Here is an 18376-nt window from a genome sequence, read left to right on the forward strand (position 1 = left end):
GATAGTTATGACATCCTCAAATTTTTATTTGCCTTGATTATAATGAAATACAAAAATGTATTAACTATACTTTTCTCCTGAAAAGCCTCTTAGAGATTTATGCAGAATTTCTGGAAATGAGTCATGATCCCCAGAGCACTTCCAGAAAAGGTCTACTGAGAAAGCACGAGTCCAGAGTGTCCCACCACAAAACACGCAGACCTTTGTCCAGACGCTGACGCTATGACAGCCTACAAGGACAAAACTGGACATCAGACGATGGGCACAAAGGAGGACGCTGGGGCCCTGGTTAGCTCTATGGAGAGCGGATGCGTGTTTTCCTCTGCACATGCTATAGCAGGTAACCCATGTTATGTGCACCCTAAGGATTTTATTCAGATTGAGGACCCCAAGAATAGGAAAGGATGTCTGTCACCTCCATCTGCCAAGAGTCTCTCTGAAAAGTTCTCTGAATTAAGAAAAGCAACAGAGAGTAGTTAGCTTGTAATGAAAACCTTTTTGATTTGCACAAATCCTACATGATAGGTTCTCCTAGTAAGGTACACAATACTCAAATTCATTCTGTGGATCATTTACTAGCTGAGCAAAATGTGAGGGAAAATTATGTCAATAAGAATTAGTTCATATTTTTGTTGCATCTGTGTAGAATCTCGGGAACACTGAGAACTAGCAACCCAGACGGCTCTCTTCTACAAGGGAAGTGAATATAGCTCTTCTGAAGCATGCAACTTCAATTTCGAGCTTTGGCAATCTCCATGAAGTCTTTCTCCTTGCTCAGTTTCATTGCTGAAAGACCACAATGCAATACAGTGTGTGGGGTGGAGGGTACTGGGCTTGGTAGAAAGGCTTTAGAATCACACAGAGGGAGAAGTGATGCCGCACAGCAATTAAGATTCTTCAGGACTCCAAATTTAAGCTAATTTGAATGCTGGCTCTGCCACTTGCTGTATAACCTTGGGCAAGCTGAGCATCACTTTTCTTATCTGTAAAACAGGGATATAACTGCACCTTCCTAATAGGACTCAGGGGATTAAGTGAGCTGACGCACAGCACATGGAACACAGCTTCTGGTACAGAGTAAGCCTACTGTATGTTACTATTATTCTCATTATTTTTATTATTGCAAACTTGGATATGAATCTCTGCTTACTAATTGTGTGACCTTGGGGAATGTCTTTACGCTATTCAAAGCTCCTTTTCCTCATCTGTTAACTGGTGTTACCCATCTACTAACAGAAGTGCCTGGAGGAGCCCAGACGACGCCAACTTGCATGGGGTCCTAGGCCCTGGCAAGCTCACAGGCACACCTGGTCGCTGAGGCCGAGGCAGACAGAGCATGTGTTCAGCGAACTGCTTATTCGTGAGTCACATGACACTAACAGGAGACTGAGTCCTGTCAGTCAGTCACCTATCTGCTATCTGAGTTTCTCTCGAATCTGGTACAAATTTTGAAAGACAATAACTAAAAAAGAAAACAGGATTGCCAGAACTTTGATAAAATAAATGGGATACTATAATTCCCAAATTAAAAAGTTTAAGAATTACGGAGCTAATAACTTGGTTTATTTTGTAGTGCCTTTTGAAAATTCATAACTTTGGCCAATAAAAAGCCAGCCTTTTTCATGTCTCATGTATTTAGTTTATATCTGGTTTTCATTAATTTTTGCCACAAACTCTTATGAGAACATTAGAACGTGTAGTGAGGCAGAAAACACAAAACTTTGTCAGAAAATCTATTAAATGTAGCTGTGAAGAAAATTCATCCATTAAACAAATAAATTTAAACGTGTACTACATTTTTTGCTAAACTCTAAGGTTATGAAAGATGAGTAAACTATGAGAGAAGCAGCCAACTCAGTAGGAAAAATAAGATGACCACCAATAATATATGCTATAAAAGAGAATTATAAAATGGAAAGTGTTCTTCTCTAACCAAGCTTATAGATTAAGTCACTTCTTAGAGCTCACAACGTGCACTGCTGCTGGTTGACACTCCATGGCCTTTAAAAGCAGCATGGAAACAATGGGAAGGACAACAGGGACCAGGATCGATATGGTTGATGTGTCTAGAGGGTAAGCTCTACTTCCACCAAATCAGGACACTGCAGGGTCTGCTCTGCCGGCTGGGAGCCATGGGCCCTTCGAAGGCCCTGGGAGGGGGACGACCTTCACAGGCCTCGCCCCCATCCCTGTGCAGACCAGACCCCAAGAGGAAAGCCCGAGGCCTGTGAAACCCGGTCTCCTCTGGCCACTCACTATACAGACTCCTAACTAGGGAGACATTAAACAAACCTGACCGCCACTTTTGTGCGGGCTATCTACTCAGTTCTGATGTGACAGCAGACGAGATCCTTCACCAGCCAGCTTTCAGTGCAAAGTCTTCAGTGTTCTGTGGGAAGCACAAGGTCCTCCTAGTGTCACCTTCTAGCCAAGTGACTGTGGGAAGTGGGGTTTCCCTCTCCAGGCCCTGCACAGAACCAGCAGAGCCCACTATCTCCGCAGACGACAGCAGGCTGGCAGGGAGCCTCGTTCGTCGTCTCGGAGGCTCTGGACCCTCCCAACTGTGCAGCCGGGGACGGGCTGCGCTTCCCTCGGGAACCGCACAGGGAAGACCACGGTGGCTGATTTATCAACTCCATTTAGAAAGCAGCACAACGAGGACAAATATCTTGCAATTTCTGCCACTTCAACTACTACATAGTTTATGCTTGAATTATTGAGAAAAATAGGTTTTTGGATTAAAATGAAGAAAAATTAAGCCAGGGAAGTAGAGCACGTTTCAAAGCCCAGATCCTTTTGCTGTGACAAAGGCGGTCTAAGTTTCAGGCCTCACTGAGGGTCAGACGAAGTCATTATTCATTCAGTCAGGGAAAAAAGACTCAATTACCTCAACCTAAAGATGCTATCAATGAATGCAAAGTGCATATTTTACTCTATTCATCCAAATCCCATTAAAAAGTGAAAGGAATGATTTAATCTGGCCTTCAGAGTTGGTCTTTTTTTGTAATAAAATAAAGAATCACTGTCTTGCAAAATGCATAACCACTACCTCACACTTTTCCCTGCATCACAGCAGTGAAAGACTGTAAAAGCTGGGGCAAAACCAGGCAGAAATGACCACAAAGTTTCCTTTGAACAAATGCCTCGTACAGGATGGAAACTTGAAAAGCAGCCTACTGCATCCTGATACGCAGATAATTCAAAGTATTAATACCTTCCTAATTGATGAAGATAGTTGCTCAACTAGTGAATACAACAGTTTTGAAGCCGACTAAATGTTGTCTTTTCCAACTCCCTTCTAATTTAAAGGAAAGCAATAAAAAGTTCAGCAGAGTAAAATACAACTTTTCAGTGATGGATTGTTCCTTGCATTCTTTCAGGTAGTAGTCTTTTCTGAACTATGATGATTCTTCCCAGAATATAACTGTAACCAAGCTATAGTATATAATATAATCTTAATCTTTTTTGGTCAATTCTAACAAAACACAGTGAGAAGAAAAGGCATATTTCAATACTTGAATTTTTTTTAAAGTTCACTTTCAATTAACAATCTTTTTCACATTCATTTCTCTAAAATCCCTTAAAAGTTTCTTCAACGCAACTAAAGTGCAATCTGGACCCTTAAAAAATACTCAATATAGAAACAGTTAACTTATAAAGTCACAGACTCTATAAAGAAGGTGGTAACTTGAGTGTTAATATGAATCTCTTCCTTCTTTAAAAAGTTTCTTAAAACACTTGAACAGACCAGATATCTTTTGCTATGACTGCAAAACCTTTCACACATAAAATATATTATTAATCACTTGAAGTAATTATGACTGCATAGGAAAAGGTAAATTAAGTACACTGGGAAGCAATTTTCAACATTTATTGTAATTTCCTATATTAGTAAGGCAAATTTTCTTCTACTTGTCATAATATTTGTCTTATTTGAAACAACTGTGATAACAAAATTAAATACGCTACTGGAAATTTTAATCTCCAAGGGAAAATTTGTGCATAATGTCTAAGCCACCACAATGGTTCTGCGGAGGGGCTGTTCTAGGATAATGAACACAATAATTGCCTGTATAATCTAAAATGCTACTAATGGCAACAATCACAAATCCACTTAGCTCCTCTTTAATTTATGTACCAAGTTTTAAACAGCTAATGGTTCTCAGTAAAATAATGGTTTATACCAACAATAAAGAGTGAATACGGTATTCTCCTACTTAATCAAGAAAAGATCAGTGAGGTTTATTTTTTAATGGACGTGTGGACGAATGAGAAGCCCCCTTATCTCTGTCACACTGCGCCATTCCAATCCATCTCAGAGTTAAACTCGTCATCGGGCTACCAAGTCCCTCAGAAATCGACGCTCATGCCACACTGGAGCACCAGTCTCATGTTAGAAAGACTTAGTAACAGACAGAGCAAAAGGCCTAAGCAGCACTAACTGCTGATCGCATGGCATTACCCCTGGATTAACATTACATGAACATCAAAATATGTTTACCGTTCTTTTAAGACTCACATTGACTTATTTGATACATGGAAATATTTTAGAATAGCAAAATAATAAGATACAAAATGTCAAAAAGCCAATTTAAATTCTTGCAGAAAGCTAAATATTATTTTAATTTGTTCTACATTTTCCCTGTAAATACATCACAATTTGAAAAAGAAAAAAGCCTCCAAACTAATAGCTAATTCACTTAAGATGATTCTCCACAGGCAGAGGTACAGCTTTATACACGAAAGGTTACTGAGGGGAAAAATGGCTACTGAGGGGAAAAATAACTACTTGATATGTTGTTTATCCTTCAGTGGCTACACTCTTCGTGGACCGGCCTCCAGGCCCTCCTAACTCAGGAACTAGGATTGTGACTACAACTGACGTGAGGCTGCACCTTAACCTAACTGAAGTTCCTACAAAGGGCACACTTCTGCTAAATATCTTTGAAAAAACCAGCCAGATATTTTCCACTTTTAGGAGAATCTTAAGAAACAAGAAAAAATCAGTAATTTTTGGACCTTCATTTGTATTTCAAATAATTGAAACTAATACATTAAATCTGACTCCTAAATATTACAGCAATACCTTTTCCATTTTGGAGTTTATATTAAAAGTATTAGTTTTTAAAAAGTGATGGTACATCCCTTTCTTCTTCTCAAGTTTACTTATTTACTCATTTCTGGATATGAACTACTAAGTCTTAAGTGTCTGTCATACACGCAGGCTGGCCGCATGCCGTAGACGTGTCTGAGCCATTATCGTTTGTTGCCTCACTGATCCGCGAAATAAGAAGCGTTTCTTTTAGCCATTCTAGTCTATTGGCTCAATAATCTGTGCTTTAAAAGCTCCCTACATAAGTATCAGTGTGACAATTCTTCATGTTACAATATATCATCTTAATTTTTAAAAGTAAAAATCTGTATTTACACAATAAACATTTTAAATATTATTTTGAAAGAATATTTCACATCCTACATCTTCACCTACCAACACATTTTGCCTGACTATTCTATTTTCAGCATTTTTCCCTTGCTGATTAAATAGTTATTACATAAGATGTTTTCCCTCAAATATTTAACACTTAAAACCAAAATAGCGTCATACTTTTTACATAAACAAAAAAAGTATTAGTGCAAGGTCCAGCTCCTCAGCAAGGAAGTCAAACCTCTTTCCATATCAGTGTGAGGAACTTCAAGGGCAAATTCAAATAACAACACTGCCAGTTTACACAAACTTGACCAGCGCCGTGTTTAGGACAACACGCACTATCAATCCTTCAGTCAGCTGGCCAACAATAGACACGATGTTAAGGGTGAAATTATTCCTAAAACCTGCAAACATGTTACTTGCCAAGAAGGTGCTTCATGAGTGCAGAATGAGGCTATCTTCTCAAATTGCTCACTTTCCAGATCACTGGAGAAATTTCAGTACTGGCTTCGGCATTTCCTATGATACATATCCACTCAACAGAATACTTTTTACAATCCTTAAAAATACCAGAAAATAGCACATTATCTATGAACATATGTATATACACATCTCAGATTTGTTTTTGCTAAGCTAAGGCTTACTGCATCTGTTCATGCAGGACAATTTGCTCATGCCAGCTACTGTCTGACAGCCTCCTCTTATTAGAAACTTTATTAAAGTATAACCAATATATCAAAGGTCATCAAGTTTAAAGCAACAGAGCGACTTAAAAATTAGCAGAAAGTTAAATTTTTTTTATTTTTATTACAAATTATTACAAATATTCTCAACTTGTGACACATCAAAGCAACATTTAAAACAAAAATGAGTATGCAAAAATACACAGAACAGTCTGGAAATTATTTGGAAATTCAATCTGTACTCTACGTACACAAATTACACTAAAATCCAGCACTGAATATTAAGAAAATCCCATAACTTTCTAACGTACAGCACTCCTGATCTTATTTTACAACAGTCCACATAGTTTATTTGACAATCAGGGATGTAAGGAGACTAAATCGTACAAATCTCTACCATTCCAACGCCATACTGGATACAGTTGTGTGCACTGCTCACGGCCCCGTTCCGTGCTGACATTTTGCTGCTGTCTGTAAAGTACCCTTTTGTAGCCAGGGAGAGAGCAAAAGAAAGGGGTGGCATATTGTGGCTCAGCCAGCAGAGGGCACTCAAGTGTGATGCTTATTTTTTTTGAATTCTGAAAGCCTATTTCTGATGAGAAAAGCAGAACTTTGATCTCTAATTCAACCAATTCAGTATATTTAATTTGTCATTCAGTATTCAAAATAAATACAGACTTTAACATGCTTGCTTATATATACTGGGGAGATTTCCTGGATAAAAATCTACTGTCATATAAAAAATCATATTTAAAGATATGACATCCAAAACACTGTAGGTAATAAGTACAGTACTATAGTGCTAAGGCTTCTTGAAGATTTAGATCTACAAACTAAGTAGATAAAATTCTAACAATAGGTTACATAAATGGTCTCAAGATCCTGCATATATTTGCCTTATTTTTTTTGTAACAATGTAGGAAACTGTCAATTTTAAATGGTTTTGCCAAGACCCCCCCCCCACCAACTTAGAATAATTAATTCAATAACCTAAGCTATCCACTGACACCAGAAACCTCAACATTCAACATCACTCATATAAGTGAAATTTGAGCTCAGGTATTGGATTTCAATTTAATCTAATTAGATAAGCAGTTTATTGTGGTAATTTTACACTCATTTTAACAGATATGTCACAAATAGCATTAACCTCATCTTGAATCCTTAATATCTAAAAACACAATATCCATGAGTTTAGGAAGTAGTAATGCCAAAAAAATCCAAAAATGGTCTGGAAAAGTCACAGTAAGAGCCGATTATGCCTGTGGTCACTGGTACAAGAGCCGTCTTCAGTATGCCTAGAACTTTGCCTGTTTTATGATTCTTCACAGTCTTTAAAAGATGCACACTCTTGGGAATTCTTTTTTTCCCTCAGAAGATGAAAAATAGATTCTTCTAATAGTAACTGTAAATGGTACTGATATTTTTAAAGAAAGGCTTTTTAACTAGGAGGCTTAAAATTTTAACAGACACACTAAGAATGGGAAGACCAAGTCTTCTTGTAAAACCACAGAAATATGCGGCAGTTATCACCTTTCATTTTCTACTCTATTTTCAGCAGTCCATACTGAAGAGACTATACTATTTAGCACATTTTTCTTCTGGGAGGTATGTGCATGTGTGTGTCTTTTTATTTTCTCTTGAATGTGACAAGTCTCTTATTTTAAATATCTTGTGTGTGTGATTCAGAAACACCGAAAATATTCACTTAAAAATAATTTATAAAATATATTATTGAATAGAAAATAATTTTGTGTTTTTAAGTACATTAATGCTACCACTACTAAAATTTGGGCTCTATTAATACTTGCTAAGGAAACTGCTAAATATATAGCCAGGGCTTCTAATGCTATGGTGTCCTGAGATTCCTGAGCACAATGACTGTTTCCCTTCAGGGAGCCCTCTGAACTCCTTTCCAAGAGCTAAAAAATTATTTGAGGGGCTGGCCTGATGGCACAGTGGTTAAGTTCGTGCACTCCGCTTTAGCAGCCCGGGGTTCACCGGTTCAGATTGGTTTCCTTATAAAATTTAGGGAAAGGGAAGGTTAAATTTTTACTAGTAAATGAGGCCATTAATTTACAAAGAAACTTTAATTTCCACCCCTAGACTCTCTTTATAGGAGGTCACGATACAGATGAGTTTCTATAATAAACTCAGAAATTTGTTTGGTGATTAATTTCAAAATGTTACCATCTAGATTTTTCCTTTGGCATGCCAACAAGTATAATGTATTTAATGGTTGTGCAAGAGGACTTACTAAACACTAGTTTACAATATTTTTATATAATAGTTAGTTTCCAGAAAGTCTGATTTCATTAAGGACTACTTCAGTCAAATACTAGACACAGCAGTATCCGAGGGAAAAAAGATGGCAATTAGCAGGAAAATTCCGCGATGCTCCATTGCTCTCGTGCGGTAGAGTTTTGTGTAGCATGTTTTCACATCTCAATTCTGCTAGGATTCACACTGTACACAAAGCCTGCTAAGTGACACAAAGGCTGTGACAGTGTCCAGTAACGTGTCACAATCTCCTTCACCATTTCTTGGTTTATTGTGTAAACATGTGGGAATTTATGGACCATGGAAGGTCTCCACCCCAATCTCCAGACGTCTGGCACCCATCACCACATCAAAGCACTCAACAGTGTTTGAAATCAAGAGTCACCAGCTGACTTAACAAGATCTATGACTAAGACATCTACTGGAATCAAAACCATGATCACTATGTCACTGAATTCATGAAGTTCCCTTGCAATGAAACGCATAGTAAACATTTTAAGGACGCATAACACAATGCCAGAAAATGAGAGAAAGAATGAAGGAAAGTTGTCATATTGGTCTAACATCTAACTTTGAATCAATCCATGATTCTCATGATTTGCATTCGTTTGTAAGGAAAATAAAATTTAGCAGATTTGCAGGAAATTTTAAATGATAAGCATAATATAGTTAAACTTTTCATCTTGCTTAATCACTCTTTTATTATTAAAACTGTCTATTTAAGCAGCTTATTGCTGGTATCTGGGCAAAATGTAACAGTATTTTAAACCATCTAAAATTTTGCGTTACTATACATCTTCACAGACATTTTATGAACCATTTCATACTTAATGGCTTGTAAGCAATCCCAGGAGTTGGGAACTGTGTGAAAGTTGCCCAGATTGACAGATAAAGTGAAAAGGTCTGTATTAATTTCCAAATAAAGAAATGCATGGCATGGTATCTCACGATGATTATACTCTAAAGTACCAATTAGAACGCATCAGAAACTAGAGCAAGTTGACACTCTACAATAAAGCAAATAATTTCCAGTTGGAGGGGCAGAAAATGTTAATATGCAATGTTCAAGACTACAAGAATCTTTGTAAAAGGAAGCAGCTAATAAGGTTTAATGATGCATGTCAGGAAGCCACAGTGTGTAGGGAAACACAGCTGGCTCCATTTTGTAAACTGTTTGATATACGCATCCTTCTCGCGCGCGAGGATCAGCTGTGCCAGTGCCACAGGGGACAGTTTCGCCCTCAAATCAGGGTATTCTTCTTGTCCTCTAAATTACAAGTAAAACACATTAATATAATATGGCGCTATAGGCTAGTGCCCTGACTAAAGCTTATCTGCTTAGGGAAGAGGATTAAAGAAGTCTTCTGTAAAATGTCGTGGAAACAATCTTGCCAGCCTAAATAGCCTACTAAGCACTAAAACCATTAAAACAAATCATAAAACAGAGAAAACACTTGGAGTTAGTGAATTAACAACCTTCACAAAACGGTCACCAATATATCTTTCATGCCTTACGTATTAAGGCACAAATTAACTTAAAAATGCTTCTCCTGAGAAACCCCACCATCTACTACTGTGTTTCCTTTCAGGGGACATGTGCACAGGCATGAAGGACCCCACTCCAAAAGGCGGCATGCGTCTTGTTCACATAATCTCAGTTAGGAGGGACTGCAACATGCAGGTGACAGCAATTAGGAGTAGATGACAGAAGCACTTGGAATTTGTACCAGAGGGCAGCTAAGGGTCATTGGAGGCCAGCAAACCTCCACGAGGAAACCTTGTGTGAGGCAACTCGCAGACTCGAAAGCTCTTAGAGACAAATTAATCATTCAGCCACTAGAAGACAACGGCGAGGTCACAACAGTAATATCAAAATGCTGTTAGAGCACTTGCAGCGTTTATTTTAAATGTAATTACACATATTAGCTCTTAAAAACCAGCATGCCACATAATGACGAGAAGGCTGCCCTAAACTAAAATAGCTAAAATTCTAGTACCCAGTGAATTGTCCTATGGCAAGACATACTCAATCGGTCCTAACTGTGGATGAACACTGTTTGTGGCTAACGCTAGACACAGCCGCCTTCCAGGAGAGGCTGCACTGGAAGCTCGTCAGCATCCTGGCTGATGAGGGACGGCGAGGAGAGTACGGAGCACACGACACCCGTCAGGGTGAAGGGCAGGGAAGGCACAGCGCTTCAAGCTGCAGGCCATCTAAGAAAAGCCTTGGGACCTGGAGGTGGTGTGTCCAGCCTTCGTGCTCAAGAATAAAGTGTTAGGATACCGCAGCTAGGCTGGAAGCCAGGAGACAGGAGGCAATAAGATTACAGAAACAGGTGGCATCTCGACAGAGGGATGTACCCTCCATGGGCTAGTTCAACAGTGAAGCTCATCTGCCTAAAAATGCAGGCAAAAGTGTCTCAGAGAAAAAAAAAATTAATGCATAATTAACCAGTTTACTTTGACAAGATTAATTCCACACTAATAACTAAGACACAAAATGGCTTCATTTTTGGTGTAAATTGTTTATAACTGATTAATTTGTGACCCCTCATGACCTTAGCCATATCCAACCCAAGAGCCTTTACGATTTACAAAATGCTTTGCACGATTCCTGTTACTCAAGCTCCCTAACTCCATCACAGGTTACTCACTATCCCTATTTTACTTCTGCGGAGCTGGGGTGTTCTGGCCAAGCTCAAGCTCACACAGCTTCCGTCTCCTACTCCAGCCGGCTGCCTTCGCCAGACATGGCCGCTGCGGAGGCTTAGTGGGCCTGCTGAGATGTACTAGACGTGATATTTCCACTGTCACAATTAGCTCTTCGGAGGTGCTTTCCATGAACATCACAAACTCCCTTTAGGTTCATGAAATAAAGACTTGTCAAATCGTGCTTAGAAAAACTTTTTCTTTTACTATTTTTACTTAAATGTTGTAAAACTTGAAAAAGAATAGACTAAATAAAATGATTAAATGTTGTAACCAAAACAACGACCAAAGAAGTCAAGACTCAATGTGGAGAGCTTCTTGTCAGGCCAAGTAATTAAGGGACAAATACTCTCCCTCTGTCTGTTCTATGTTAGGTTCCTACCGGCAGGCTCTTCCTCTGCTAGGAAGTAGGTTCTACTGTGAACACCCTCTCCGTAGACCAGCTGCGTGGGAGCCTGAGCTCTGAGAGAGCCCGTGTGGTGCGTGTGGAAGCCCTAGGCTTTGGGATGGGCAGGAAGATGCGCTCCCCTGGCCTCAAGAGCCAGGGTGGAGGAACTCACCTGAGTAGAAAGGCTAGGTCCTAAAGGACTCTGCTGGACCCCAGACTTTCAGAGATGTAATCCGCACTCCTTTGTGCCTTTCTGCATCTCTGAGAGTGATGATATTTAATTGATGATTAGCTGCCCTTAAAAAACAATGCTCTCAAGGCAACAACAAGCGGAGAGACACATTCCTCCTAAGGGGGAATCATATAACTTAAGTGAAAAGTTTAAATGATAAAAGAAGCTGAAGTGAAATGCTAGGGTCAGCTTTGGTCATCAGATTTCTCTTAAACGATGACACACTGCAGGTAAGCTAATTTTTCCTCAATTTCCTTTCAAAATGAGTATGACATAATGGTAGGAAATGGCACCATAATGACTAGAATTGAAGTGAATTAATCCTTGCAAGACTATTTTAAAGCCCCTATAATACCCCGAAGCACACAGCATCTCCCCATCTTCCTGTCACTGCCACAACAGACGGCCAGCAGGCTGAGCCCACGTGCTCTTCCCAGAGCTGCGTCTGGGCCTGCTTCCATGAGAGGGTCTGTGTTCACATGTGGGTCATATACAGTGTCTGCAAGAAGTGCAATCATTCATTTTGATTGTTTTTAAATTCATCATCTTTGTTCCAGTTTCTGGATGCAGAAGTAGTCATGAATTTTGGGACAGTGGAAATAAGAGAACTACAGGTGGACATGTACCATGGTCCAGGGCAAGCCTCAGCTTCTGTCCTTCGAGGATGTTCCATCAGTACCACTCAGTCCACTCTGCACAATCAGGTAGCTCACCCCAAACCCCTTCCAGTTTGGCTTTCTGAAGCTCTTAAAAGGCAAAATAGACCTGGGAACATCTGGGTCTCTGCCTGGAATGTCCCCTCCCTTTCCCATCTCATCCTTTTGTATTGATGACTAGGATTCTGATCCCTTTGTACTGATGGCCCAGGATGGGCTCCATATGCTGCCCGCCTGTGATGTTCTCCTTGAACCTTCCTATCCTAGCACCCAGTTGACACACAGTAATTGCTCATTTAAATGCCAGCTGCTATCATTCTTGCTCTTACTGGCATGATAAAAATACATATCTTTCTCCTTCGATCTGACTTTTACCTTTAATTTCCTCCACTTAGTTCCAAATCTAAGCAAAAATGCTGCTAACAGCTGACTTGGACACTGCCGATCTCTCCCTTTTTGAAATCCATCCAATTATAGAGATAGCTTTCTCCAGTGGGAGGTCACTTCACCTCCAACCCCTTAGCCATTTGTCTCACATCACCAACCAAACACAGGAGGAAGAGGAAGGAAGCCAAATTTCAAATAAATTATCCTTGCTGCCTGTCCACAGCTTGAGCTGGGGTAGGCAGAGGAAGGGTACAATCCAGGGCCTGGATGGTCAGGGGCATCCATAGGCTGTGTCCACAACTACTAGGGAGCTGGTACTTGCCCAACCAAATTTGCAGAAGAGCAGCAAGACGCTGGGCAATCATCTGGACTTGGCTGAGCGTCCTAACAGCAGCCACCCCAGCACCGTCATGATGGAGGAGGAGAATATGGAGTAAGAATAAAAATGGCGGGACTTAGCCATAAAAAAGAATAAAATCATCCCATTCACAACCACATGGATGGACCTTGAGGGAATTACGTTAAATGAAATAAGCCAGATAGAGAAGGACAATCTCTGTATGACTCCACTCACATGAGGAATTTAAACATGTGGACAAACAGAACAGATTAGTGGCTACCCAGGGGAAAGGGGGGGTGGGGGGTGGGCACAAAGGGTGAAGGGGTGCACCTACAACACGACTGACAGACGATAATGTACAACTGATATTTCACAAGATTGTAAACTATCATAAACTCAATAAAAAAAAGAAAAATGGGGGCTGGCCCCACGGCCGAGTGGTTGAGTTCACGCGCTCCACTGCAGGCGGCCCGGTGTTTCGTTGGTTCAAATCCTGGGCGCAGACATGGCACTGCTCATCAAACCACGCTGAGGCAGCGTCCCACATGCCACAACTAGAAGGACTCACAATGAAGAATATACAACTATGTAGCGGGGGGCTTTGGGGAGAAAAAGGAAAAAAATAAAATCTTTAAAAAAAAAAGTAAAAAGAAAGAAAAATGGCAGGACTGACGTGATTTTCAGAGTCATACTGCATTCTGGTTTGCACAGCAGGAGCCCAAACTGCTACCAAACCACAGTCGCTGTGCTTTCCTTTCCGAGTTTCCACACGCCTCCCCACCCCCACGCTAGTACCCGCGATCTGCCTCCCGCACAGAAAGACAGCAACCGGCCGACCAGTGGTCTTGAGAAGACAGCAGCTCCACACACCTCCCCATCCCATGCTAGTACCCGTGATCTGCCTCCCACACATAAAGACAGCAACTGGCCGCCCAGTGGCCTTGAGATGACAGCAGCATCTGACCAACAGCAGTAACGAGATTACTGAGGAATGAGCCACCAACTTCCTCATAAGAAACATTATCAGTTAACCACAGGGAAATTCTTGAGATGACAGTGTTCAACATCTGATTTGGATCTGTAATTAAACTGCAAAGTACATATTTAATATTTTTAGTGGGAAACCAATTTGGAAAGAAAAAGCTTTACTGCAATTGTATTTTTCTATAGCAGCAAACAAAAATAAAATTTTTAAAAAGATAATTGAAACAGCATCAAAAAAACTAAATATCTAAAAATAAACTGAACAAAAGGTGTACAAAACCTCTAAAGAGAAAACTATTAAACACTGAAAATAAATTAAAGAATATCTGAATAAACAAAGGGATACATAATATTCACTGATCAAAAGATTCAATATTTTAAAAATTAATTCTCCGAAAAGATTTACAGAGATTAAATGCAATCCCAATCAAACTCCCTATGGTAATTAAAGATTATTAGCACAGAAAGGGATTAACAGATCCATCCAAGGAGAGGGTCGAGATGCACAGCCATTGTGCGAGGACGAACGATTCATGAAAGAACTTGCACTGTAGTAGGGAAAGGACAGCCTTTCCACACCTAGTTATGGGGCCACTGGATATCTACCTGGGGAAAAAAGGGAAACTGTCCCGTCCTCACATCAAACACAAAACCCAGTTCCAGACATCTGGAGATCTGAGAATGGTAAGTAATAAAACTTCTGGAGGATAAGGGAGTACCTTCATGACCTAGGGTAGAGAAAGATTTCTTAAACCATAAAAAGAAAAGATTGATAAATTGGATTACATTAGACGCAAGAATGGCTATTCATCAAGTCACTCTGAAGACAGTTGAGAAGACAAGCAACAGAGTGGGAGGAAATAACACACATATAACCAACAAAGTGCTCGTACCAGCACACATAAAGAACTCCCACAAAACAATAAGAAAGAGACCAACAATCCAATGGAAAATGGGCAAGCAACAGACACATACCATTCTCAAACCAAGAAGCCTGGACAGCCAATAAACATGTGAAGGAAACTCAGCCTCATCAGTCATCAGGGAAATGAGGCTAAACCACAATGAGACATCACTAAATACCCATGAGAAGGTTAAAACTTTTTAAAAAAAATGGACAAGGTCATAGAGGCACCTGAATTCTCTCCCACTGCTGGGACGAATGAAAATGGGTGCAATCATTTTGGAAGACTGAAATTACATGGAATGAATATAAACGTATCACATGACCCAGCAACTGCACTCCTTGGGCACAGAACTGACAGAAACGCGTGCCTGTACACACCAAGACATGCATGCATAAATATTTGGAGCAGAACAACTCCGGAGAGCAAAAAGCTGGCAAGAACCCAAAGACCGTCAACTACAGAACGACTGCATCAAAAGTTACCGTTGATTCATGACGGAATAGAGCACAGACGTGAAAATGAACAACACCCTGCGGCACTGCAACAATGTCGACAAAGCTCACACATGCAGCTTACTGTACAAAAGCGGCCAAACACAGAAAAACATGCATTATGTATTTGCATTTTGTAAACTTCAAAAACAGACAAAAATAATCAGTCAACTAGATATGAGGACAGAGGTTACCTCCAGGAGCAGAGGTGGTGAGGGAGGGAAGCTTCTGGAGTGCTGATAAAGTTCTACTTCTTAACCACATCATGAACTATGAGTGTGTGCTCACCTTGTGATGATTCGTTGAGTTGTATACTTCAAGTTTGTGCACTTTTGTGTATGCGTGTAAAGTCAACAAAGATTAAAAAACAAACATCAAAAAAGTATAACAGCGGGGCCAGCCCTGTGGCGTAGTGGTTGAGTTTGGTGGACTCTGCTTCGACAGCCCGGGTTCATGGGTTTGGATCCTGGGCATGGACCTATACCGCTTGTCAGCCATGCTGCGGCAGCGACCCACATATAAAAAAAAGCAGAGGAAGACTAGCACAGATGTTAGCTCAGGGCTAATCTTCCTCAAACAAAAGAGGAAGACTGGCAATGGATGTTAGCTTAGGGCTAATCTTCCTCAGCAAAACAAAGCAAAACAAAGCAAAACAAAAAAGGTATAACAGAAATTAAGCATTATTCTTAAGCAAAATTCAAGTTCTGTCTAAAAGCCCCCTAGCTGATGGGAGCATAGCTTACACTGGTCTGTGGCTTAGGATAAAATGTAATGCAAAATGTGGAGGAAGATTATTTTAGAGGAAAATTAAATACGTGTAAAACTGGATCTCATGTCTTAAAAGCTGCTAAATAAAGAGCATTCCTGAAACTTCAGAAAATGAGCGAAAAGCTGAAGAAATAATATACACAGTAATCTAAGATTATAATATGAAAAAGTTTATAGAAGTTAAACTGAGGAAATCCTGCACACACTGCTCAACATTTTCATCTATGACAACAAACTGAACACTGTCAGCTGATTACACTGCGCAGGCCGCGCAAAGCCACACTAGAGGCTGTAAGCCAGAGCAAGCACGCCACACCTCGGCTAAGCTGGTACAAGCTCCCACAGACCATCAAGCTGGGAAGTTCGGTTAAACAGTAGCAGACGCATCTCCAACACGGCAGACAAATGAATACAAAGAGAAAGGGTTGGTAGCACTTGTGCACGTGCACAAGCACACACATCTCACTGCACATGCTCCCTTCTTGGAGGGGAAATGCACTCTCAATTTCTAAGTTTCTTGCATGTGTTAAATCCAGAGGCTATTCCTTCCATTTCTGGATTCTGGAAGCCTCTAGCTTGCCCCTTTATGCTCAGTCTAATGAGAACCTCCCCAGTCTCCTATAAACAAACTCCAGCCTCAGAATATTCATTCACCTCATTTACCTCTCACCCTTTCCTCATCTCCCTGCATCTGACTTCTAGCTGAAGTAGAAAGTTCTCATCTTCCGAAAGTTCTGTGTTTATCGAAGGTCACCACAGCCCTCCAAATAGTCAGCTCCATGTATGTGTTCCGGTCTAAATCTCGTCAGACTGGTGCAGGTGACACTTGTGATCACTCCCTCTGTCTTGAAACTCTTCTCTATCTCAAGCCCAAGTCGCACCTCTGCCTTTTCCTGTGGATCCTAGTCCTCTCAGCACACCGTGTTCTTGGAGGTGTACAGAACCCATCTTTGGCCCACGCTCAGTTTCCATGGTATAGCATCTACCCCCATGATTCCAACCAACACGCAAATCTCTGTCTTGACCACCAGACACAGAATCACATCTAACCGCGTCTAGAATCCTCTACTGCAGTATCAAAAGTGCCTCAAAATGGCAGCATTTGGAAAATGCTAGGATAGTGGATATCATCTTTATAGAACATGGACTTAGACATGCAAAGTATAAGGCTATTTTCCTAAAATAAATTTCTCAATATCAGTCTACTGGAATATGATCTGGTCACATCCTAGTTAACGCACTAAAATTAGTGATTAGTATGTCAGATTTAAATTAAATTGTTTTCAGGCCTTTGCCACTCCACTTTCCCACCCCTACATCAAAGTTCCAGGATGAAGTGAGGGGAACTTAGTGTCATCTGAGAATGGGGAGGCCACCTCTTAACCTCCCCTGCCTGCTAACTGCATGACATCAGCTCGCAGTACTGGAGTCCTGTACTGTGTGGCTGGCACCTACACAGGTCACTTTTGTGGTCACTACTGAATGCTTCACAGTCCTGGTCTTCTCTCCAGCCTGCACCCTCCAGGGGGTACAGAAACTTCTGGCGCTGTTCTGCACGACTCTGGAGACTGTGGGATACTGGAGGGCAGCCTCAGCACCCTCAAGCCTGCAGTGCTGTGGGCTAGGGCTCACCTGTGAAGCTGCCCATCCCCAGAGTCACAGGCAGGAACTGCAGCACTCATCTCTGCGTGCACACCTCGCTCCTGGGAGTCCTGAGCAGGAGGCAGGAACCCCATGCCCACAGCCATCTTTCCTGCTTCTCGATTTATCTCTTTTCTTTTCCAGAGCAGGCTAAGATGGGAAGTCTACGACAGGATAGTTGGACTGTACCATCTCTTTCTTTACTATTCATGTTCTAAACTCTACCTTGATTCCTTTAAGAGTTGACCTCTTGAATCTCAACAGCACCACGCTCTTTCCAAATCAAAGTCTTGGTTTTCAAGACTTCAAATTTGTTTTTTTTAAATCTATTTAGAAAGTCAAAAGCTGAGCACCAGACTCCATTTTTTTCTTTACCTTAGTATATTAACATTCCTAGTTCTCCTGTGCCTTTAACGACATTTTTGAGCATTTATGGTGTGTCAGGCAATGTGTTATACATATAATACATACAGTACTGTTA

General features: G+C 40.6%; 1 protein-coding gene across 8 annotated transcripts in view; it reads right to left on the reverse strand.

Moving 5' to 3' along the window:
* The window catches only part of ATP9B (ATPase phospholipid transporting 9B (putative)), a 280330-nt gene that overhangs the window by 101817 nt on the left and 160137 nt on the right, over positions 1-18376 (reverse strand). The gene's annotated exons all lie outside the window — the stretch shown is intronic.

This window comes from Equus quagga, chromosome 9, assembly GCF_021613505.1.
Source record: "Equus quagga isolate Etosha38 chromosome 9, UCLA_HA_Equagga_1.0, whole genome shotgun sequence".
Taxonomy (NCBI): Eukaryota; Metazoa; Chordata; class Mammalia; order Perissodactyla; family Equidae; genus Equus; species Equus quagga.